This window comes from Thermobia domestica, chromosome 14 (genome assembly GCF_964235325.1).
Source record: "Thermobia domestica chromosome 14, izTheDome1.hap1.1, whole genome shotgun sequence".
Lineage (NCBI taxonomy): Eukaryota > Metazoa > Arthropoda > Insecta > Zygentoma > Lepismatidae > Thermobia > Thermobia domestica.
In genome coordinates, this window is record NC_137467.1 from 12,469,814 (window position 1) to 12,495,650 (window position 25,837).

At 38.4% G+C, this 25,837-nt stretch overlaps 1 long non-coding RNA gene across 1 annotated transcript in view; it reads left to right on the plus strand.

The window, feature by feature from the left end:
* The window catches only part of LOC145670566 (uncharacterized), a 260,942-nt gene that overhangs the window by 91,252 nt on the left and 143,853 nt on the right, over window positions 1–25,837 (plus strand). The gene's annotated exons all lie outside the window — the stretch shown is intronic.

The following is a 25,837-nucleotide window of genomic DNA, read 5'->3' on the forward strand; positions in this document are numbered from 1 at the left end:
TTCAATATCTTTCCAATGTATTTTGTATGGAGTGACAACATTGAAAATAATTTAATCAAATTCATGAGATGAATATTCATCAAATAAATGGCACCACGTATCTCTTATCTTTCCAATGTATTTTGTATGGAATGATAATATTAAAATTAATTAAAATCAAAAAAAATTAATTAAATTCAAGAGATGAATATTCAGCCAATAAATGACATCACGTATCTCCTATTTTTCCAATGTATTTTGTATGGAAAAATAATATTCATTATAATTTAATCAAATTCAAGAGATGAATATTCAACCACCTATTGATGCCACCTATTGGTTGAACACTTATTTCCTGGATTTGATTGAAATATTTTGAATATGGTCACTCCATACAAAATACATTGCAATGATATGGGATACGTAATGTGATCTGTTGGCAGAAGTCGAATATTTATACTTACTTCAAAGCTTCATCGCAACTCTACATCGCCCCATAACTATTATGAAGACTTATGGGTAGATGGGAGGACAATATTAAGACGGATCTCCCATAAATAGGAGTACAAAGTAGAAACTGGATCCAGTTGGCTAAGGCGTCATTGAATCTGCGGGTTCCATAGGCGGTAGAGTTAGTTAGTTAGTATCAGTTTTCTTAAGCTCTATGTGATCTACGAATTCTCATGTTTCAACGATATTAAACAAGAATTAAAATGAATTAAGAAAAGTATTTATCATAATTTGGATTATATCTCATTCACGACGCTATGCACTGTCTATCGTCTTCCTAGAGTGAACATGAAAAGCTTGATTCTTAAACATTAGTTTCATCTTAAGAGGCCTAGTCACTACGAAATTAAAATTCCGCTAATTTTACAGTAATTATGTGATATCTTCAAATAGATGAAAGAGAATCAAAATGTAGGAACAAGATCGCCCTAGGTAATATTATTTTGCATGAGGTACCGTTATCACGAATAGCCTAGTAGCTTTCCGTTTGCAAACATTTAGAAACGCGAAAATAAATGTCGATTTTCTAAATAGCTGGAGATCGAAAGCAGATAATTGAGTCATGATAAAGGTATCTCAAGTAAAATAATATTGTCTAGGGAGCTCTTGTTCCATTATTATCGATTATCTTTTATCTATTTGAAGATATCACATAATTACTTTAAAATTAGCGGTGTTTTAATTTCGCCGTGAAAATAAATCTTGATAAACCACGTATGATGATTTACACTCACTCACGCTATTTTATTCAACTAAATTCATCCAGAAATTTATTTCAGGGGTGTCCAAATGCAAGATAAGGATAAATTAAATTTAAAAAATTTAGAACTCACTCCTAAAACTAGATTAAAATTCCCAGAAAAGTTGGACTTTCGGGGAAGAGAGTTGGAATCCCGGGCCACCGTTGCTCTGTGCTACAGCGTTCACCTCTAGTATGTGGGTTCCCTGGTTCGATTCCAGTTTGTGCGCCAAGTGGACTTTGTGGTGGACAAACAACGTGTGCGTGGGTTTTCGTGCGGTTCTCCCGTTTCCTCCAATTTTATTCATTCCACAATTTCAATCGTTTCTTTGGGCCGTGGTGACCCAGTGGTAGAGCGTTCACCTCTGATGCATGGGGTTCTTGGTTCGATCCCAGTTCGCACAAAGTGGAAATTTTGGTGGGCATACATCTTTCGACATGTTTGTGCGTTTTCTCGGAGTTCTCCTATTTCCTCCCACGCTTTCCACTTTCTTCATTCCACCATTTCATTGATTTCTCACCATCACTGTCTCCGTTAGCCTAGGAGACATGGTAACGTCGGACGTAAAACTTACAGATTTGATTTCATTTTCATTTCAAGAGGGTGTTTCTGATTCCAAGGACTCCCACGCCGTGCGTACGTCCCTGGTCGCATCTCTGGACATTTCCCTTCCCATTTGAACGCTGCTGATGTGTTATGTCCTGCAGTGGTGTGTTCCGTTATCATAATTCGGAAACTGCGGGTCTTCCTAAGAAATAATTACTATGTTTTTTTTTTTTTTCACACTCTGAGATTTACCACCTGTTACTTGTTCCGTATCCGTCCCTGGAAATGAAAAGAAGAGGAAAATAAAATTAATGAAACGTTATTGTTATTATTTCACAAAACCCTTTTCCTCCTGTCGCTCTTCTGGAAACACTCTCCATATCTACTATGAATCTCTTTTTGTCACAATAATTACTATTGTTAATATTTTTGTTTCTCAAGGATTGTTGAGCGTTTTAATAACGGCTTTCGTCATAGTGGCGCTGTAGTGCACAGAGAGGGTTGCAATCAACAGATCTTTAAAATCTTTTTCCTTCTCTTTCATATTTCTATTACCAACACAATTCTTCTCTTGATTTTTAATGTTAGTGTTGCCATCCTGTGGGGAAAATCCAATTTCGTGGGATTTTCTGACTATTTTCTGGAAGAGTGATTTTTTATCAAAATTTGCAATAAATGTGGGATTTCTCATATATCCACCTCTGCTATATATATAAAGCCGGATTTAGGGGGGAACACTGGTGCACGTGCACCCTTCCTTCGTCGTAAATATTACACTGTCTAAAATGAGAAAATAGCAACACTTTCCGAAACTTTCTGCCATTACCTTTCCATTTGGAGCTTAAGAGTCTTCATCCCGGCGAAATTAAAATACCGCTAATTTTACAGTAATTATGTGATATCTTCAAATAGATAAAAGATAATTGAAATATGGAACAAGAGCGCCCTAGACAATATTATTTTACATGAGATATCGTTTATCACGACTCACTTATCTGCTTTCGATTTCGAGCCATTTTGATAATCGGCATTTATTTTCGCGTTTCTAAACAGCTGAAAACGGAAAGCCACTAGATGACTTGTGATAACGGTATCTCACGCAAAATAATATTGTCTAGGGCGTTCTTGTTCCATATTTCAATTATCTTTTATCTATTTGAAGATATCACATAATTACTGTAAAATTTGCGGTATTTTAATTTCGCCCGGATGAAGACTCTTAAGAGAAACCAAAGCTTCGCAAAAGCAATATTTTAAGTCGATTTTCTGAAGATTGAAAGAAAATAATTCACCAAGCAAAACAATATAATATTTGTAAAGTAAGGAAGAAATCAGAAGCCAGGAGGAGAGAAAAATATTCTTTCGTGTGCTTATCACTTACGACCCTCCTTAAAATACTCCCCACGTTCTATGTAGCAGTATTGTCAGGCAGGGCCGGGTTAAGGGAGGGGCTTAGGGAGGGGCTTATAGCCCCGGGCCTCTAGTTGACGGGGGCTCCCCTCTATTCAAAATTCAAGTGGCTATCTAAAACGAATCATGAAGATACAATTATCACCAATAAAATAAAACATGAAACATATTTCCTTAATTTTCCTACTGTATTTTCACAGAAATATATTGGGCGAAGTGAGCAGGGGCCACATTTTTCTAGCCCCGGCGTCCAGATGGATTAATTCAGCCCTGTTGTCAGGGATAAGAAAATATTGTCACATGTCACTTTGAAGAGTTTCAGTGTGATTGATTATTTTGGTAGCTATTGGTGCATGCCCTTAGAAAATCCTGGATTCGACCCTATATATATAGGGTGTCCCAAAAGTAATGTCGAAAAATGAAACCTCAGATTCCTGGCACCAAAACAAGAAAAAAGTTTATATTACATGTCCGGAAGTGGACAGGGGCGGAGATAGACAGTTTTGGATGTGGGGGGAAAGGAGCTTCACAACTGCCAACGGAATAATGACAGAAGTTAGGAAGGAGTTTCATAAATACATAAAAATCATATCAGCCTGACATTTTAAACGCATGTTACATAACTGTATGCCATACGCCATTTAGGGATTCACCGAATGTCTGTACGATAGGGGTAATCAAACGCTGCAGTAAAGATGGAAACCACACAGAAAAAAGTTATCTATGGCACGATTGCACACACTACAATAGGAGTCAAAGCGAAACTATGATACTTAGAATGGTTGCATAATCTCAGGGGCCAATGAAAAGTGGTATACTCTATTTGTAACATAGTATCTTACTCAGAGTAGCACTGCAGACTATTAGGTCGTACGTGCTAACAATAAACGTATCTACCGAAGATGTTGAAGGTGCTGTCCTCCCACATCTATGCAACGTGGTAATCGTGAGTTTCGAATGCATTTCATCACTCCCGGTGTGTTGTGTAACTGTTCACAAGCATCTTCAATTCGGTTTTGTAAGTCGGTAAATTCCTTTCCCTAAGTGTGAAGTTCCTTTTCCCCCACATTCGAAGCTGTCTATCTCCGCCCCTGTCCTCTTCCGGACTATATGTCATATAAACTTTTTCTCTTGTTTTGCTACCAGGAATTTGTGGTTTCATTTTTCACCATTACTTTTGAGACATTCTGTGTATAGGGAGATTTTTAGGAAAAAAAGAACAACACTGAAAATACGTAGTTAAGAAGGAATAAAGCTGATTTTTTTTTTAGGAAATAGGGAAAGAGGAACCATATTCGAAATAGTTAAAAGTGAACAAAAATTTTTTTATATAGCAAAATTTTGGAGAAGAAGAGAAATTTTGGAAATATTTGGAAAGGAGAAAAGAAACTGGTTCTCTCCTCCTTTCCAATTACTATTACTCTAGACCTTTTATTAATTATTTTAATCTCATGTTATTCTCTCTTGCTTTCCCTTGAATAATTGACACTGATAACATTGTTTCAGCATCTGCTATATCCCTTTAAGCCTTTAAGAGGCTTCATCCCCTCGAAATTTAAAATACCGCTAATTTTACAGTAATTATGTAATATCTTCAAATAGATAAAAGATAATCGAAAAGCGGAACAAGATCTTCCTAGACAGTATTATTTTGCGTGAGATACCGTTATCACGACTCATTTATCTGCTTTCGATTTCCAGCCATTTAGAAAATCGGCATTTATTTTCGCGTTTCTAAATAAGAGCAAACGAAAAGCTACTAGGTGACTCGTGATAACGGTACCTCATGCAAAATAACATCGTCTAGGGAGGTCTTGATCCATTTTTCGATTATCTTTTATCTATTTGAAGATATCACATAATTACTGTAAAATTAGCGGTATTTTAATTTCGCAGTGATGCAGACTCTTAAGGATGTTTGGTAAATTTTGTTACCATAGCGTAGTGTTGTCTTTGACCGCTTATTTAGGCCTTATATAACAGGCATTTAAGCCGTTTTTTTATTGGTCAAATAAAGCATAGACTAAACAGCGCTATATGCATTTTGGAACTGGATAGTCAACTTGGCGGCGCCAAGTGGGGGCAGAGGGGTGTGACAAATTTTTTTCTTAGAGCAAATTAAAAAAAATCACACCCTTAGTTTTCAAGATATCAGATTGAAATTTTGCATATGGATTGTATGCACCTTTGAGTATTTATAATTTTTTTTTAGATTCATACGTGGTTCCGGGCCCGAGGGGCGCAAATATTCCGATTGGGTGATTTTTTCAGAGAAATTCCAGTTTTTCCCGTATTTCTAGATTCAGTTGTATGATACGAACATGTGAGCGGTACCGTTGGAAAGGGCACGTTATATTAAAGAAATTGGCGTTACAACCTTGACCCTAGGCCAAATAGTAATGACGCAAAAATTTTGAAGAATGTTGTATCACCTTCAGACTTTCAAAAAATTTTTCCACCCTTTCTCTTCAAGATACAAGATTGAAATTTTACACACGCATTGTGTACATAACTATGTATGTTTTAAGAGAGTTTCAGATCCCTACGTGAACCCAGGCTTGGGCGAGAAGGGCACAAAAATTTTGATTTTTTTTAAACTACCGGTTTTCCCCGATTCTCCCGTTTCTGGTGTATAATACGGAAATGTGAATGGTACCGTTGGAAAGGATGCTCTTTCTAAATAAAACAAACAAACAAACAAACAAACAAAAAAGAGTTATGAATCATGATTTTACAGTACAATAAATACTAAGGAAGCAGCAGCTGTTTGAAAATCTTTTTTCGTCAAAAAGTGCGAATCCTAAAAGGGATTTAAGAACCATATTTTGTGCAAAACGAATATTCTTAATTCTCATAACACCTACCTTCTTAAATACAGATTCCGCTTAACTAAGACCCTCTAAATAGATTTTGAATGTTAAATATTAATAATAATTATAAAAGCAATCACTCTTTTTTTTCCTCTTCAATTTACGCGTAATGTAAACTAAAATTCGACTGAATTTCTCTTCCATTCAGCATAATACACTAATGAAATTGTTATGAATTCGTTTGCATTACGTAACTAAAGGTTCTAAAGAACGGATATATTCATTCGGCCTTGAGAAAATATGACATAATGTGTAACGATATGAAACTGAACGTTCTAATTTTTTCTTTTTCTTTTTTTGTTTTAAAAATAAAAAGTATAATACAAATATTCCTCTTTTCATTTTTTTCATATAAGTACAATAATATAGGATATTAGTTTCGGGAGGGGGGGGGGGGATGAAATGTCCAATAGACTGATTCCTGTTTATGTCAGGTTTTCCAGTGCTCCTATATTTCCTAGTTTCCCTATATATTTGTGTCTCTTCCTATAAACACCTATATTTCCTACATTTTAACGAAACCTTCTACATTTTTGAGGCATTGCTACTTCTACTTGTGAAAATAATATAAGGAAATAAGGTGTAGGTAGTTGAGGGAGATTTTGTCTCCACAGTAGGGTGGTTGAATGGAGACCCTTCTGTGTTTCGTCCTTTCCTACTTATTGTCTAAAGATAATTACTCCAAACAATATACAGTTAGCAAAAAAAAGTATTCATACATCTACAACTTCTGTGTGCAATTTTGTATTTAGATATTTAACAAACCAACTCTTTGTATCGTGTGTTTTGTGATTTTTTAATGAATTTTGTATTGATTTTTACAACTTATGTATATTATTTGAAAAAAAAAAAGAATTATTATAGAAATGATAGGATCTTGCAAGTGGTGAAATTATTCATATCTTTTAGACATATATTTACAAACACTGATTTTTATTTTCTGATGCAGATAATTTTTACACTTTCCTTATGGTCATTACTTACTACAGACGAGCTAGGTACGAAAACACTAAGAAACTCGAATAAAATTTTGCAACGAGATAATTACCTATTTAGTTATAATTAGAGTAGAATGTATGTTCATATAACAATTGCTGTAATTTCTATGTGACTTTTTCTTTTTATTTCTACCTATTGGGTAATTGAAATGTTCCTCTTTCACATCTTCACGAAACCTCCCATATTGTTTTGTCGTGATTTCCTATATTTTTTTTTTTATTAGCATTGGAAAATCTGTTATGCCCTTTATCAGCAGTAGGTCTATATAAGACAAGAATTACAATTTAATCTGTGGGATCTGAACAGTTGTGTGCAGTGGCGAATCCAGGATATGATCAAAGGAAGGGTTAAACCATAGTTTGCAGCTTTATCCAGTGTAGACTTGAGCGTCAAGGGGGGGGGCTATAGCCCCTATAGTCCCCCTTGGATCCGCGCCTGCTAGTATGCATTTTACAGTCTCCCGCCGGGAATCGAACCTAAGATCTCGTGTCCCAATGTCGTGCGTGCTAACCACTAGACTAGCGATGAGGATTTTGAAAAGTTTCACGATTGATTGGTTTGAATTTAACGTCTTTTTTCAATACAAAGGCTATCCTTGACAAACCGATGGGAGCTTCATGTTGTTTGGATTCTATACTGTGGCTAGCCGTACATTGAGAGAAGGAAAGAGCAGCCAGGCCAAGACGCAGTACAAGCAGGAAACTATGAACATTGGAATAAAGCTTCAGCACATGCTAGACGAAGGTCTCTCTCTCTCCACACCCTCTTCTCCCGCCTCCTATCTCAGCTTGACTGTCCTATCCTCCGGTCAATATGCGGCTAGCCTAAGCTATAAATTAAGAGTCTTCATCCCGGCGAAATTAAAATACCGCTAATTTTACAGTAATTATGTGATATCTTCAAATAGATAAAAGATAATTGAAATATGGAACAAGAGCGCCCTAGACAATATTATTTTGCGTGAGGTACCGTTATCACAAGTCGCCTAGTGGCTTTCTGTTTTCAACTGTTTAGAAACGCGAAAATAAATGCCGATTTTCAAAATGGCTCGAAATCGAAAGCAGATAAGTGAGTCGTGTTAACGGTATCTCATGTAAACTAATATTGTCTAGGGCGCTCTTGTTCCACATTTCGATTATATTTTATCTATTTGAAGATATCACATAATTACTGTAAAATTAGCGGTATTTTAATTTCGCCGGGAGGAAGACTCTTAATGATGGTTACAGCTACGGTGGTGAAACGGAAGTTAAAACTACAAATCAACCAGCAACCATGAAGCAGAGACGTATAGTTTAATGAAAGATTCGAACCATATGAACTGGAAATTGAAAACTGGTCTCCAATGATGAAAGCCCATGTCCTTTTCATATAGCATAAGGAAACTGTACAAGGGAATACGTACTTTTTGTGTCTATTACAATTCAAAAATCACTAGCTTGAAAGAAAGACAAACTGAGAATTGACATTATAAAACTCGGTCTTCCATCCAAATTTTATTGTCTGTGGCTGAAAATTTATGACACTATGTAGGAAAATTAAAAAATTAAATGAAATGAAATCGCCCTTTAGGCTAAAGAAGACGATGATCAAAACAAGTGAATGGCAAGGGAAGAATTGGTGGAATGAGAAATTGGGAGGAAACTGGAGTACCTCGAGAAAACCCATGGATATGATGTTGTCTACCATAAACTTACTTGGACGGGGATCGAATCAAGGACCCCACGCACCAGCGATAAGCGCTCTACCACTGAACCACCGTGCCCCCCCCCCATAGAAAAATTAAAATATATTTATGTTTTTTTTTAGTAAATCTTAATAAACAAATTTAACGTGCTGCTAAGCTCCATGTGGCTAGAATGACCCGGGAGACTATTCTACGCCTTGGATGGGAAACACTATTGCATCCACATCTTTTATGGCCATGGTTATGTTCTTTAGGCGTAATGAGACGGGTGATTAATGAAAATGGATGATTTGTGGGAAAAAATGGTAGAATGACAATGTGGGAAGAAACGGAGGAATACCACGAAAACTCACGGACATGATGCTGTCCACCATAAGACTGAAATGTTTATTTTGATATTGGGACTCGCTTTAGAAGGTTGTCCCCAAGGAACACAACGTTTGAAATGCCCGCAATTTCTGTTCTATTAAGTTGGCAGCACTGAATGTTATATGATATTCATCTATTGTCTTGGAACTCCTGTCTGGATAAGCGGTTAGCGTACACGTCTTTGCTGTGGGCGAGACGGGTTCGACTCCCGGCCGGAGCTCATGTGGTACAGACTCGACGTTAATCAGAAGGTTCTGTCTCATATAGCCTCGCTACTGAAGGGGACGTTAATGTTAAAATCAACTCAAATCATATGTTGTCCTTGTGGTTAGTAGTGGGGAGGGCCACAAAGTTCCGGCGGTTCTCGGATATCTGGTTTTCAGAACCGGTTCCGGACCTGGATCCGAAACCCCGGTTCCAGAACCGAATCTTAGAAACCAGTTCCAGACCTCGATCCGAAAATCCGGTTCCAGAACCGGATTTTAGGAACCGGTTCCAGATCTGGATCCGAAAACCCGGAACCAGACCTGGATCCGAAAACCCGGAACCAGACCTGGATCCGAAAACCCGGAACCAGACCTGGATCCCAAAACCCGGTTTCAGAACTGGATCTTAGGAACGGTTCCGGACTTTGATCCGGAAACTCGGTTCCAGAACCGGATCTTAGGAACCGGTTCCAGATCTGGATCTGAAAACCCGATTCCAGAAGCGAATCTTAGGAATCGGTTCCAGACCTGGATCCGAAAGCTCCCAAAGAGCCGTAAAGGAGGCACAAATTTCACCTTCAAAACACTGCAAAGAGGACCATGCGCTTGTGCCTTACCGCCCAGATCCGCTTGTGCCTCTATAAAAAAAATTTGGTCCCCCAGTGGGTGTTTAGCCAAATGAGTTTGCCAGTTTCCCTGTTTAACCAATGAGTTTGCCAGTTACCCAGTTGAGTTTAGCCAAATGAGACAAGCGGCCTCCGTCTGGGCGCTTGCCTGTCGCTTCCATCATTTCATCTAGCACACTGTTCACAGCCTGCCAGCAGCTCGGGTTTAGTGTAGGGATGGCCACAAAGTTCCGGTTCCAGCGGTGGTTCTTGGAGATTCAGTTTTCAGAACCGGTTCTAGAACTGAATCTGAAAACCCGGTTCCAGAACTGGATCTTGGAAACCGGTTCCAGACCTGAATCCGAAGAACCGGTTCCAGACCTGGATTCGTAAAACCGGTTCCGGAACCGGATCTCCTAGAACCGGATCCCTTCAGACCCGAAAACCGGTTCCACCAGGATTCGGTTCTGGCCATCCCTAGTTAGTAGTCATGGAGCGTCGAATAGCGCATGATTGTCATGTTTTCTGTACGTGTAGGAATGGACCGCTTCTCAACGGAGAACTATGTCAGTCATAATAACAACATGCTGCTCGTCGTGAAGCCCTCCATTCCTACCCGTACATTCCTACCCGTGCTCCGTGACTACTAATCAGAAAGACAACATATAAAAATCGTGTAACGTTCAGTGCTACCAACTTAGAAGAACAGAAATGGCGAGCATTTGAAAAGTTGCATTTTTTTTATGTGACACCCTTGTTTCTTTGATTTGGAGTTTTCCACACTGAGAGAAAAAAAACGTGGGTGGCGTACATGAAAACATAGCTTACATGTGTAAATCCTGTACTTTTTTACTTAACGTACAGCAAACGTATAACTGAAAAAGTATATTTTATACCTACTTTCCGTGTAAGTATTCTGAATAAAGGTACTTTCGGTACGAACGAAAGAACTGTATATAAGTGGTCAGAATCTTACATACAGATGTATGTACGTAACATATAGCTGAAGTATGTAACATACGCACACGTATGTAATTATATGGGAGACTGTTAGGTGTCAGACATCCTGAAACGGTATGATGTAACATCTAAGGTCAGCGCGTATGTAGCATATGGATAACGTATGCTCCGTACTGATTTCTGTTGTAAATACGAGGATTCCGTATATTTGTACAATATATTGCTGTCTGGATAACGATTTTTTCTCAGTGCATCCTGTTTATCAGCGAGTATATGAGACCTACAACTTAACGTGGGAATCGAACATGGACCTCCTACACAGAAGATAAGTATATTAATCATATAGGTACATGGTAACTCGTATTGCAATTCAAGTTGGCCCAGAAATCCAAATAAATTCTGTTTATTTGTTGTGCTATTTTGTTTCTGCGGCGATAAATCTTCGTATCCTAAGTTAGAGAATTAATTAATAAAGCTAAATTATAAATTTTCAGTCCGTCTTTCTGCTATAGCATAGTAAGGCTAATTTCCTTTTTAGCGCACTACCCAGTCGAACATAAGCAACATTCATCTGAGTTCAATAACCCTCTTTCTGACAAGGGTATAAAAGTCAAACAGAATAGAAGTGAACGTTAATAAAAATGCCCTTAGACTCTCTCCCCTGAAAAACAAAGCTTTAACAAAAGGGAGACAGGAGAAAAAAAATCTGTGAAAAGAAAGAAAAAAAATGTGACAAGCTCTTTGACGGAACGTGCTAGCCCACTATGGCACAGCAAAAGCCCCAAAACAAAACACACGTTTCATCTCTTTTTATTCTTTTTTCTTAAATAAGTTTCTCAAGCAAGGTACACTTCTTCAAGCATCTACGTATTCAACAAGAAAAAAAAACAAGTTTTCTGTGCGTATACGCCTCTGGTTCTTTTGTTTTTTGGCGGGAAACAAGCGATAGCCCGTCTGTGTACAGAGATTTATAGCAAAATTACTGGTGCTATCAAACCTACCACTATACAACCAGCATGCGTTACCGATTACTTGGCAACAATGATATTAGTTTGAAAGAAATCTTACATGATTTAAGGGAGATTTAATTAGCAGTATACATATCTTTAGAGAGGAATAGTGTGAATCAGCGGCAGGCACGTACCCATTTTATTTTTTTTGGGGAGGTGGCACCTGCAAGGACGATAAGTATTGATAATTACTGGCATCTATATTTTTTATTAGAAAAAAGTTATAAAACTAGATTATTTTTATAAGAAAGGAAAGAGCGCTGATGAGGCATAAAATCAGATCTTTAACCTACATCAATCATTTCTCTGTTAAACAAGTATGGTTCTACTTTTTTAAAAAGTCTAAAAATGTTAGTCGAAATTTTGGGGGATGGACCCGATGGACCTCCAGTGGGTGTGCCCTTGATCAATAGTAGACTACAGACCGACAGAACTGTAGTTTTACCCCAGAACATGTAAGTTTATGGTAGTTTTCTCGTGCCTATATGACTAGCATTCGCTTATCTGGTGTGGGATACCCGGATTCGATTCCCAGTCGACTCCAATTCCACCATCCATGTGAGTTTCTGGTAAATAGTATTGTGTATCGTGAGTTTTACTGGGATAATCTTACATTCACATTGGGACAGGATGGCTCACTTGTAGTGTTACATACGAAATGAAAAATGTTTCGTCTCGTCTCGTCTCGATTCTACTTTCGAAAACGATGAGAAATACCATTTCAAACTTGAGACTAGACGATATATATATATCTCGAGTCTCGTGAATACTACTACTTCACTCAATTCTTAAATTCCAAATATTGTTTTAGTGTTACGAGGTTCATAGTATAAAAACTAAAAATTGACATCACACTCTTCATGGTCCTCTCGTGACGAAAATGTGTTCTTAGAACTTTTAGATATATTTTTAAATATCAAGTAATAAATTTTGTGCATATATCTATAAAAGGATACAAGAATAAAATCGAGACCAGACGAAAAATAATTCTTCGAGAATCAAGATGAAACGAAACTTCCACAAATTTTAAGAGACGAGGCAACAAGGACCTTATTTCTCGCCTCGTCTCGTCGACAAATTTACTCAGTGGTACAGCGCTCATCTCTGTTTTCAAGGTAATCCTGTCACGGTCGCCACCCACACGAGTTTCCATGGATTCTCCTGCCTTCCTCTGGCATTCTCATTCCGCTGATCATTTCATAAATCACTCACGTTTATTAATCAACCGTCTTCTTTAGCCTAAACGACATAATCGTGGGACGTTGAACAAAGAATTTTCATTTGACTTCATGTAATTTTTACATTCACATCTTCACTATTTCTTCCATAATCTTGAGGGGCACGGTAGCTCAGCGGTAGAGTGTTTATCTGGTGTGTGAGATCCCTGGTTCGATCCCTGGTCAAGTAAGTTTGCTGTGGACAACATCGTTCCCGAAAGTTGCCTTAAGGTACCTCCGATTCCTCCCCCATTGTCATTTCACCAATTCTTCCATTATCATTCGCTTATCTTAACCATCCGTCTCCCTTAGCCTAATGGATATAATTGTGTGACATTAAACTGAAATATGTATTTTTTCTTTCATAATCTTTCAATTTCATTAAATCATCCACAGTGGCGGTTCTTCAGGGAAGTTAAGTTGAAATAATATCGTTATGAGCTAAAGGAACAAAGTTTACGAAATATGCTAATTCTTGTATACAAGAAATTATACAATTAATAAGTGTTCTCCTTTTAGCATGTAACGTTTAATTTTTTATCAGTGACTTCCTTCAAGAGCCGCCATTGGCTTGAACCTAAAGAGCATAAAGGTGACACATGGAGATGGAAACAGAAATGGTAATAAATAAATGTTAATATACAAGAAACAAATAACTGTATCGCAATGTACACAACGTTATGAACGTCGGTAACTCAGAGTGTACACAACGCGAAAGAGTTTGGTTTCTCACAGTGAAAACTGAAGTTGATTTTTTTCTTTAAATTTCAGCTGATGCTCCATTCCGTACTCAGAAAGGGTATAGCTGGAAAAGGGGTGAAAAGTGCCCTTACACGGATTCCTGTAATATTTATAACAAAGATACCTCATATCTTAAGATAACTTTAGCCAGAAAATCAAATTTAAATTCTGCCGAATTTAGAAGTTATTGTTGATAATTGAAAATTAAAAGAAAAGTTTATATGTCGAAAACAACTTGAGTTACGAGGGTGAAACAAAATACGACCATTCATTGCTCAAAGGGCCTCATCGGAAACAAGAAACAATGTATTTCGCCCTTCAAAGTTCTAGCCAAAAGCATGTAAATAATATTCGAATTCAAATCTTTTTGCTTTATGTTTGAGTGACCACCTTCTTTTTTCCACAATAGAAGCAGCAGCAACCCACCTATAATATATTTAAACCATGATTTAACACCTTAGGTGCCACTTAGTGTAAAATGAGGAAAACCAAAGTTGGTTAGCTGCATTTTCGCCTGCATGCTAGGCAACCCACATTGCGCCTTAAATGTTCTGGCCAGCACAAATACTGCCAGAAGTCAAATTTGGCTCAGTTTAAGCTTCTGACCCGCCATGAATGGCTCTACATGGCAATATAACTCTCATAATCGTTTCTCTTTCAGAAACCGCTTGAGAGCGCTAATGTCACTGATTTTCAGTCTACGTTAGTAGGATACCAATAATTTTAATCGTGATATAAAGAAAACGTTTTTGATTACTGGTATCCCTTTATATAATATATACTCATATACAGGGTTGAGCAAGAAGACCTCCCGTATTTAGAGATGGTGCTGTGTAAGTTCTGGTGTGGATGCGGTGGAGGAGGGAGTATCGATCGATACTGGTATACGTGTCATTTTCAGTAGTCACAATGGCGTGGCGCGTTGAGGATCGTGCGTTTGTTGTGGAAGAGTAATGGTGGTTCTGCGATTACCACTGAGCGGGCATTTCGCATTCGGTTCGAACTTGGTCAACGTTATTCTGTTCCGGATATGAAACTTTAGAGCAACAGGTTTTGCAGTGAGAATTAAAAAAAAAATGATCGTCCGACATCGGACTGTAACAACGCCGGAAAATATGGCGCGCGTGAGAGCGTCCATCTATCAATATCCAAAGAGTGTCCTCACCGAGAACGGAACCGTGGATTAATCGCACCAAAGACGACGAGGAAATGAAGTCCAATTTTAAAAAAATGTAAGAAATAGAAACTTTAAGTTTGTAGGGAACACTAAAGTAAATTTGATTTGAGTAGTTTTTTGATTTGGTATTAATATGTCCTGCTAATGTCGTAACTAAACCTTGGCAAATACCCTACCTAGTAGCAAGAAAGCTTTCGATCAATTGGCGCATGGTTTGCTTTTGCCTTTCTACGCTTGCAACTTAAAACGTACGCTTTCATACAATCTGCCTTTTGTTGTACTTGCAAGTGATGCTGTAGACTCTTTGCAGAGCGTAACAGCATCACTGGTCGTTCATTGGCTATTGACTTGACTTGTAAAACGCTTGTGTCAAGCTTGAATGGAATACTGAATATAAGGTTGTCCCCATGTAACTTCGTTACTGGAATCCAGCTTGCGGCATGCTTGCACGTTTTCCAATCAAGCTGGATGCAAGCTTGGCCGACTTGTAATTCAAGCTTACATCAAGCGATTTGCAAGTTGTCTCTGCTAGTAGGGTATGTACTTCTCAATCAGTTTCATCTTAAGTGGTAAATGGAGTGCATATTCCAGTTTCAAAAACTGCGCATGAGGATTTACACTTATCCACATCACTATTCTCAGCTCAATGAAATTTGTACATTCTCTTACACTCTCTTATATACAGGGTGTCCCAAAAGTAATGGTGAAAAATAAAACCACAGATTCCTGGCATCAAAACAACAAAAAAAGTTTATATGACATAAAACCGCATTAAAGATGCTTGTGTAGAGTTACACAACACACTGGGAGTGATGGAATGCATTCGAAACTCACGATTAGTACGTTTGCTTAAATGTGGGAGGAAAGCACTTTGAACATCTTCTGTAGGTTTATTGTTAGCACGTGCGACCTAGTAGTGTGTAGTGCTACTCTGTGTAAGATACTACGTTACAAATAAAGTACTAGGGATGCGTATGAGTCGAGATTTAAGCCTGTCTCGACTCGTCTCGAGAAAATGTCACGACTTATGTCTCTACTCGAAAATATGTTTCTGTCTCGACTCGACAATTTCTGTCTCGACTGGTGTCTCGACTCGACTCGAATTCAAGACGAGACGTCTCGAAATTCGAGTCGAGACAAAATATACGAGTTAAAATATACGCACACATCAGCCAGCACATTATGACTACCTACCTAACTGTCCACCTTTGGCACGGATAACAATGGCGACGCGTCTTGGCATGGACGCAATGATCCTTGAAAGGTTACTGGAGAGTGTTGGCACCACATGCGTACACACAGGTCACCTAATTTCCTTAAATTCTGAACAGGGGGACGATGCGCTCTGACGTCACGTTCAATCACATCCCATCTGTGTTCGATTGGGTTCAGATCCGGCGAGTTGTGAGGCCAGCACATCACTTGGAAGTTGTCCCTATGTTTCTCGAACCACTCCATCACAATCCTGGCCTTGTGATATGGTGCATTATCTTTTCGAAAAATGCCACTACCGCTGGGAAACATGGTCGTCATGAAGGGGTGTACGTAGTCTGCAAATAGTGTGCGATATGCCTCGGCCGTCATGGTGCCTTGCTCGAGCTCCACTAAACACATGGATGCTCACGTGAATGTTCCCCAGAACATTATTAAGCCGCCGCCAGCTTGTCTCTGTCCAGCAGTACAGGGGTCAATGAGCTGTTTCCTTGGAACACGACGGATTCGCACCCTCTTATCGTCGTGATGAAGAAGGTATCGGGATTCAACAGACAATGCAAACGCTCTACCACTGCGCCAAAGTCCAGTGGCGATGGTCAAGTGTTCATTTCAGTCGTAGTTGCCGATGTCGTAGTTCAATATAATATTAAATTCGAGTCGAGAAATACGTTTGTTTCGATACATATCGAATTTTACAAAGTGTGTCTCGACTTGTGCGCATCCCTATAAAGTAAGTCTTTATGTATTCTGCCTGTTATTTCATAACATGCACTACTAATTACAGTTGTTCTTATTTCTAACCCCTCTCTGCAAGTTTCTCCCTGGTATCCAAGGGCGCCGATCCTGGGGGGAGCCGGGGGAGCCCGGGTCCCCCAAAGCTCATGTGGGGTCCCTATTGTATTTATGAATATACAATATTTGGCATAATTTGAATGCAATTTGTCTTAAAATCCTCATATACCTTCTGGATCTAAATGGGCGCCCTCAAATTTATAGAGAAATCGGCGCCCTTGCTGGTATCCCACTTTCCATATTCTCCTGGGATTATGCCACCATGCTAAGTGGTCTTTGTTTTGACTCCCATTGTACATTTTCGTGAAATCGTGCCATGGGTAACAAATTATTTCTGTATGGTTTCAATCTTTACTGCACCGTTTCATTACCACTGCCGCACAAACATTCCTTGAATCCCTAAATGACACATGGACAATCTCTGGCGCAGTTATGTAACAGGCATTTAACATGTCAAGCCAATATGATTTTTATGTATTTCTGAACCCCCTTCCTATCATTATTCCGCTGGCAGGTGTGAAGTTTCTTCCCTTCCCCCACATTCGGAGCTGTCTAGCTCCGCCGTTGTCCACTTCCGTACAATATGCCATATAAACTTTTTTCTTGTTTTGGTGCCAGGAATCTATGGTTTCATTTTTCACCATTACTTTTGTGGCACCTTGTATACACAAGGATTTCTTCCATTTTGTGAAAGAGGAATATCTGAATATTTACAACAAGATTTTTCTTTGAAATACCTCTGAAAACGCTGGTTGTTATAAGACACTTCAAAAACACGAGAATACATCCGAATCATTCTCTTCTCGCAACCCGCTTTTCACTTGTTTGTAGTATTTTTTTCTTTCCCCTTTTACTTCCACTTACGTACAACACACACCTGACTCATATTTACTTCCTTCTCCTCTTCTCCTTCTCTCTCTCTCTCACACACACGGGCATAATCTCGTGACCATGTGCTGCTCAAGGTAATTCATCATCTTGCAGGGATGCTGGAAAAGCACTCTGACGTTCATCTCGCTCAAACGATGGATACAAAAAGTTCTTTTTTTTTTCTTCTTTCACTTTCTCTTGAGAGTGCATGCGTATCTGTATATGATCTTTGATGCGTTCAAGATTTTTGTTCTGTTATTCGACAGCTTTTTCATGCCGTAGTTGGATCTTGTTTGTGGTAAATTCTTGCATGTTATTATTGTTATCATTATTATTAGATTCCCGTTCTAGTTAATTTGTTACATATCTCTCCATCAACACCTTCCGTGGTGAAATTACGAATTGGTTTTAAACATGGGGACGCAGTGGCTTAGTGGTAGATCGTTCAGTTCTGGTTCGTGGGGTCCCTGGTTCGATCCCCAATCAAGCCAAGTGATCTTTGTGGCGGACAAACACCGTGTGCGTGGGTTTCTTTCAGGGTTCTCCCGTTTCTTCCCACTTTCTTCATTTCTCATAATCGCCGTCTCCTTTAACCTAGCCGGCATAATCGTGGGACGTAAAACTCAAAGATTTCATTTTTTTTGTTTTTAAACATCTAACTTAATATTTTTAAAAGAAATTAATTATTTACATAAGATATATTATTTTATTACTTTTTTATTACCTTTTATTACCTTTACTGGTCTAGTATTATGCATGGTGATTTTGTGATAGAGTGTTCACGTTTAATGTGAGGCCTCCCTGCTTCGATCCCCGGCCGCGCAGTAGCGGATCTACAAGGTAAAAACTAGGAGGCAGCAAGGGCGCCGATTTCTCTGTAAATTTGGGGGGGGGCATTCAGATGTAGCTGTATATATGAGGATTTTAAGATAAATTGCATTCAAATTATGCCAAATATTGTATATTCATAAATAAAATAGGGGGCACACATGAGCTTTGGGAGGGAGCCCGCCCCCCCCCCAGGATCGGCCCCCTTGGCTGGCAGCCAGAAAATAGACTATAATAGGTATGTCATAAATTTACTAGAAACTTTCAAAAATCTATATTATAAAAATTGAAGTGACTATGTTTGTTCCTTAATAACTCTTAAACCACCTGATCGATCTCGACCAAATTTTCAACATAGATGAGGTTCGGGCATGGGATGGTTTTTATCATTTCATCTTGGAAATGCAATTTGTAATAAACAGTACAAAAATAAATAATTTTGTAATAAACAGTACAAAATAGATACAAATATTATTTTTAAAAAAGTTAATAAGGAACTAAGACAACATGACAAGTCATCAACTACCGTTGAGTTCATTTTTCTAATCTCTGCCTTAACCGAGATTTTTGGGTAATTCATTTTCTAGCTACACTGTAATTTCTAGGGATGGCAACACTGAAAATCCTTTTGATTCGTATTTTCGAGTGTTGAATAACATTATCTATTATTGTTGCAAGTTACATGTTATTATCTCTTTTCACTTACGAAAAATGGCGAAAAGAAAAGTGGCTAACTTTTGTATCATTTTTAGTAGTCTGTCCCCTAGATATTGTACTAGTACATACGACCAGGGGCGGATCCAGGACCGGCTTCTGGGGGGGGCGGTGGGTTGTCATACTGCTACTTTTAAGGGCTCCAAACTTTAGATGGGTTTTATTTATATATATAAAATAAGAAAGTTTCCTCTTCTGGGGGGGCGATCGCCCCGATCGCCCCCCTCTGGATCCGCCCCTGCATACGACTGCGTGATTTGAGACCCATTGATGAATTAGTGACTGAGATATCGTGTTCCGCGTTTTCAACAATGAATGGTTGTAACAATGGAAATAATGACTTAATCAAAATTTTGCACGGATAATGCACCAGATAATGTTGAGCTACGATAATGTTCTAAGTTTGGTTTTATTATTGCTTTAAATAATGTAGTTATTGTGTTTCAATATTATTTTTATTTTCTAATATACTTCTATTAGCCGAGGGTTGCGCCATCTAATGGCTCAGCTTCAAACTACTTAGAAGTATTGAAGAACCTTAACCGTAGGATATAAAACTAGAACGTCATTTTACTTCTTTTTCTTCTGATCTAGTAGCTCGTGCGCGCGTCTTCAGTACGCAAAGTACCCGACTGTTGGTTAACTGGGTTGGAATTTAGAATATCTTTCAGCAGCAAGGCTATATGAGACGTGAACTTACAGCTTAACGTTGTATCTGGACCACATGAACTTCCAGGTCCCGAGTTGGATTCTCAGTGTCTAGTAGCCGACAAAGGACGGAAGTATAAATTAAGCATTTATTGATGCCTATAAGAGATGAACATGAATGACACCGTAAAAGTTTCCCCGTATAATTACTCGGGAAAACTGACAAACGAGTTGTCATTTAATCTTTGTTAATTACTACGATTGTAACATGAAAAATTGGGAGCAGCGGGGCTCAGTGATAGAGCGCTTACCTCTATAGGATCCCTTGTGTATAGGATCCCTTGTTCGATCCCCGGCCAAGTAAGTTTGTGTTAAAACAACATCGTGTAAGTGGGTCTTCTCGAGGTATTCCCCTTTCCTCCCATATTGTCATTCCACCAGTTCATCCATTATCATACACTTGCTTTAACCATCCGTCTCCCTTAGCCTAAAAAGTTATAATCGTGGGACGTTAAACTGAAAGATATCATGCCATTTTCATTTTTCAAATTTTATGAATATAAATTCTACTTGTTGTACCCTTCGGGATACAATTTCCAAAATCAAACAAGCGAATGAGATACTTTATCAAGCATGAATTGATATTCATTTTGTTTTTTCTACCCCATCAGGAAGTCGCGGTCGGAAAGAGGGATTGCCGTCGTTGACGGTGGCAGGCCCGCCGGAGGCAGCCGGCGCCCGTCCGCGGCGGCATGACGACCCACTTGTTCAAAGTTGCCGACCTTTTGCCGAAGCGGCAAGTTGTCGAAAATCGTAGAATAAAATGCCCTTTGCCGATTCTTTGCCGAACGTCAGAGTCGGCAAAACAGTCGGAAAGGCCTCTTTCCGACCCTCTGACGCCTCCTTGTGCCGGCCTCTTTTCGGCGGCGGCGCCGGCGCATTTAATGCTCATTTCCGGCTTTTTGCCGACTGCTCGGCAAAGCAACTATTCGTCGCGGTCGAAAATCGCGCGGCATCCGGTCGGCATGGACAAATTGTCCGACTGTAGGCGGCAGGATCCTGATGGGGTATGTTCTCGACGCTCCATATTACATATTTCTTGCTTTATGTTCCGCGGTTCAAGACGAACGCGTAATTACGGCTAGGTAAATTCCCTCTTTCTACGCCTTCGGACCGTACATGCATGTAACACCAGTGTTTTGCCCAGACGAGACGAGACTAAACGAGAGTCGATACAAGAAGTACATTTCTAAAATTCGAGACGAGACGAAAAATTTAGCGAGTGCCTTGGGTAATATTACCTGTACGAGGTCAGAAGTTTATTCAGTATCTTTGCATTTATTTTTATTTGTCATCACCACAACAGGCATAAGCTCAATTGTAGTGTTGGTGTATTACAAAATAAATCATATTTTCCAGATTGGTGATTTCAATAATACGTTGGTCCTTTCTTTTCTTCGCAATAGAACGGGCCAAAGTTATCAGCACGAGTTTTAACTGTAGTAACATGCAAATTTAGCGTTAAAATGAGATCGGTACAATTAAACTCGTTTTGTACTATTTTATGGAGAAAAATCATATTCTGTTACATTTCGCCTTTGTTCAAGTGTAGGGATACAGAAGTTGTCTATTAATGTTAGATAATTTTCATAATATGGATAGATTCCAGCTCTCTTGTATCCCAAGTATTTGATAAATTTAGATTGGACCTTTCCCAGTTGATGTCGGTATTGCTGTTGCGATGGGTTCCAGATCACAGCAGCATATTCCAGTTCTGATCGGACATAGGAATAATACATTTTTGTTAGTGTGGCAATATTGATTGAATCCTAACACCTACTATATTCTGTATATGATTATTAAATGTCAGTTTAACTCCAAGATCTTTAACTGAATTTAATCTATTTAATAAGATCTGATTCATTGAGCAATTAAACTTTATTTGATTCTTGTTTCTAGTAAATCGATAAAATGTTACATTTGTTTATGTTTACAATAAGTTTGTTAAGAGTCTTCATCCCGGCGAAATTAAAATACCGCTAATTTTACAGTAATTATGTGATATCTTCAATAAGATAAAAGATAATCGAAATGTGGAACAAGAGCGCCCTAGACAATATTATTTTACATGAGAAACCATTATCACGACTCACTTATCTGCTTTCGATTTCGAGCCATTTTGAAAATCGGCATTTATTTTCGCGTTTCTAAACAGCTGAAAACGGAAAGCCACTAGGTGACTTGTGATAACGGTACCTCACGCAAAATAATATTGTCTAGGGCGCTCTTGTTCCATATTTCAATTATCTTTTATCTATTTGAAGATATGACATAATTACTGTAAAATTAGCGGTATTTTAATTTCGCCGGGATGAAGACTCTTAACAGAACACCAGTTAGGAATATTTTCTATGTCATGTTGTAAATTGAGACAGTCATGGATGGTCTTTATCCTATCGTGTATTTTGAGGTCATGCGCAAATTTTGAGGATTTGCCACTTAATGACATATGATCAGGGAGATTGTTAACGAATAAAAGCAACAATAACGGACCTAGGTTGGAGCCCTGTGGAACTCCAGAATTTGCAATATAATCTTAATCAGTTGGTTTATACTCTTTGTGGATAACAATTTATTGATGATGGCCTAAATATGATGAGAATAACTTTTGAAAATTTGATTTGTTAAAATCAGTTACTGGCAGTACTGCGTTGTGAACGACTTTAATGTTCATTTCGATACGAACATTGATTGAGGAATCTGAGGATATGTATGACTTTTAATTAATGCTAATTCCTCAACAGTTATTCCTTTATAGTTCTTGAATTTCCTATTAAGCAATTAATATATCTCCAGACATAAGCTGAGAATTAAGATTAGGAATTTCACATATGCAAGAATTGAGTAATTGTGGCTGCAATGCACAGATATTCACTTGCACATACATTAATTAATAATAATATAACATTTTTATTTATTTATACAGCTGTGCAGTCATTTTCTCAGTTCATGAAACGTGGGAAAATAATTGTGAATCAAAGTCTGTCAGAGCTAGTACACACACACACACACACACACACACACACACAGAGAGAGAGAGAGAGAGAGAGAGAGAGAGAGAGAGAGAGAGAGAGATACAGAGAGAGAGACAGACAGACAGAGTTTCGTTCTCAGATAAGCGTAATGTACTAACAAATTGATCTTTCTCATCGAGAGAACATGATGCATTAATAATAACAATAATAATAAAATATTTTAAAATTAAACGATCAACGTAAGCTAATTTAATTTGCTTTAAACTTCTCCAACTAGAAGCTATATTTCTAGAAACTCTGCTGCTTTTATCTCTAAAAGAGTAGAAGTCTTTGAGTTTTACCACGTCTCACGATTATGCCGTGTCGGCTAAAGAAGACGTTATGATGAGATGAATGGAATAAAGAAAGTGGGAAGAAACAGGAAAACTCCGAGAAAACCCAAGGATATGGTGTCTGTCCATCACAAATCCACTTCACACAATCTGGAATCAAACCAGGGACCCCGCGCACCAGAAGTAAACATTCTACCACTGAGTCACCGCAGGCCCTTCTTCTTCGAAAAGGAAAAGAAGAAAGTACAAGGTGTGATAAAAAAATACGATAAATGCTTTTTTTAGCAGCAACTGCTGACGTGACAACCATTTGATGTAATTTGTCCGATAGCGTGATCTGTTGAGACAGGCAACATCAAATTGGAACACGTTCTGACTTGTCAGTCAGTGTCCAGAGCCGCTAGAGAGAGGTTGTTTTTACCGTGTCTGTCATGAAATGTTGAAATTGGTATATGGCGATAATGCTGCAACTCTGAAGACTGTTTACAAGTGATGTAAGCGATATAAAAGCGGAAATAAGTGGGTAGAAGACGAGCGACGTTCAAGACGTCCATTAACCTCAAAAACAGAAGAAAACGTGCAGAAAGTGGCAAAAATTGTTCGTTGAAACAAGCAAATAACTATTCGAAAGCTTATCGAAGAACTTTGCATCTCATACGGGTAGGAATGCGCACGAGACGAGTCGAGACAGGATTTTCCTGACAAAATTCGAGTCGAGACACGGCTATTCCAATAGAAAAATATACATTTTTCGAGTCGAGACATCACTTTTACAGCACATTTTCGAGACGAGACAGCCACAAATCTTGTCTCGTGCGCATCCCTACATACGGGTCCGTGCAAAGCATTTTAACCGATACTTTGCTAATGAGACGAGTGAATGAAAAAATGTGTCCTCGCACTTCCGCTTTCACTTTTGATTCGCAAGTTTTTTGTTTTTTTTTTTTGGTCGGAAAAAGTGTTCCTGTTTGTCCACATCCGCCTTACCCACCAGATTTAGCACCAGGTGACTTCTGGCTCTGCTCAAAAAATTTAACAAAACGTGCTTAAAGAAAAACGTTTTGACATCATTCTTGACTTTGAGAGGGCCACGACAGAGCAGCTGAACGCCCTTCCAGAAATGTTTCCAGTCATGGATTCAATGTTGGGATAAGTGCATTGCAAGCCAAGGACAGTACTTTGAAGGAGATTTAATCTAATTCATGTAAGCTTATTACTTTGTTTGTAATAAAACTATTCTCTGTAATTTTTTTTTTTTGATCGCATCTCGTAAAACCATAGACACGTCCTATTAACAGCGTATCGTAAAACAAACAACGTTTCATCCTAACATACTATTATAGGTAAATTTATGACATAAGCAAGTTGCTGTAATAAGCTGCAATAGTCCTCATTAACAGTCTTCATCCCGGCGAAATTAAAATACCGCTAATTTTACAGTAATTATGTGATATCTTCAAATACATAAAAGATAATCGAAATGTGGAACAAGACCGCCCTAGACAATATTATTTTACATGAGATACCGTTATCACGACTCACTTATCTGCTTTCGATTTCGAGCCATTTTGAAAATCGGCATTTATTTTCGCGTTTCTAAACAGCTGAAAACGGAAAGCCACTAGGTGACTTGTGATAACGGTACCTCACGCAAAATAATATTGTCTAGGGCGCTCTTGTTCCATATTTCAATTATCGTTTATCTATTTGAAGATATCACATAATTACTGTAAAATTAGCGGTATTTTAATTTCGCCAGGATGAAAACTCTTAAGATAGGAGGTATATTTGAGCTAAGAAATTGCCTAATGGGAAATTTAATGATTTTGAATTCTGTTGGAATAATAATAATAATAATAATAATAATAATAATAATAATAATAATAATAATAATAATAATAATAATAATAATAATAATAATAATAATAATAATAATACGATATATTCAACAGTACGTCTTCAAGTCATTACGGTCTATTTTTTCTCTATATTTCGTCTTTGTGAATAGCCGCCTCCATGACTACAAGAGGGAGAATGAAGAGGTTGTAATAATGTCTCCCGTCCCTCCGTTCCTCTCTTCCTCATCAGAGCCTCCTGACCTCTACAATCTGCCTTGGTTGTTGTATTTACTACCGGAGTTGTAAAGGGTAACAACCATGATGCAATTTCACAGCGGATGTGGTGGTTGTTAACAAGCCGAGATCGCTGTTTGGTCGGTAGCAGCAAGCACTCCCTGGGATGTTGTGGACGCTGGAAAAATGTCCTCGGTATAACAGCGGAAGGTCGTTCACCTTAGTTACGTACAGGAGGAGAAAAAAAACTAGAAGGGTAAAAAAAAGAAAAAAAACGTAGTGGAGAACGTAGGGTGCTATGGGGG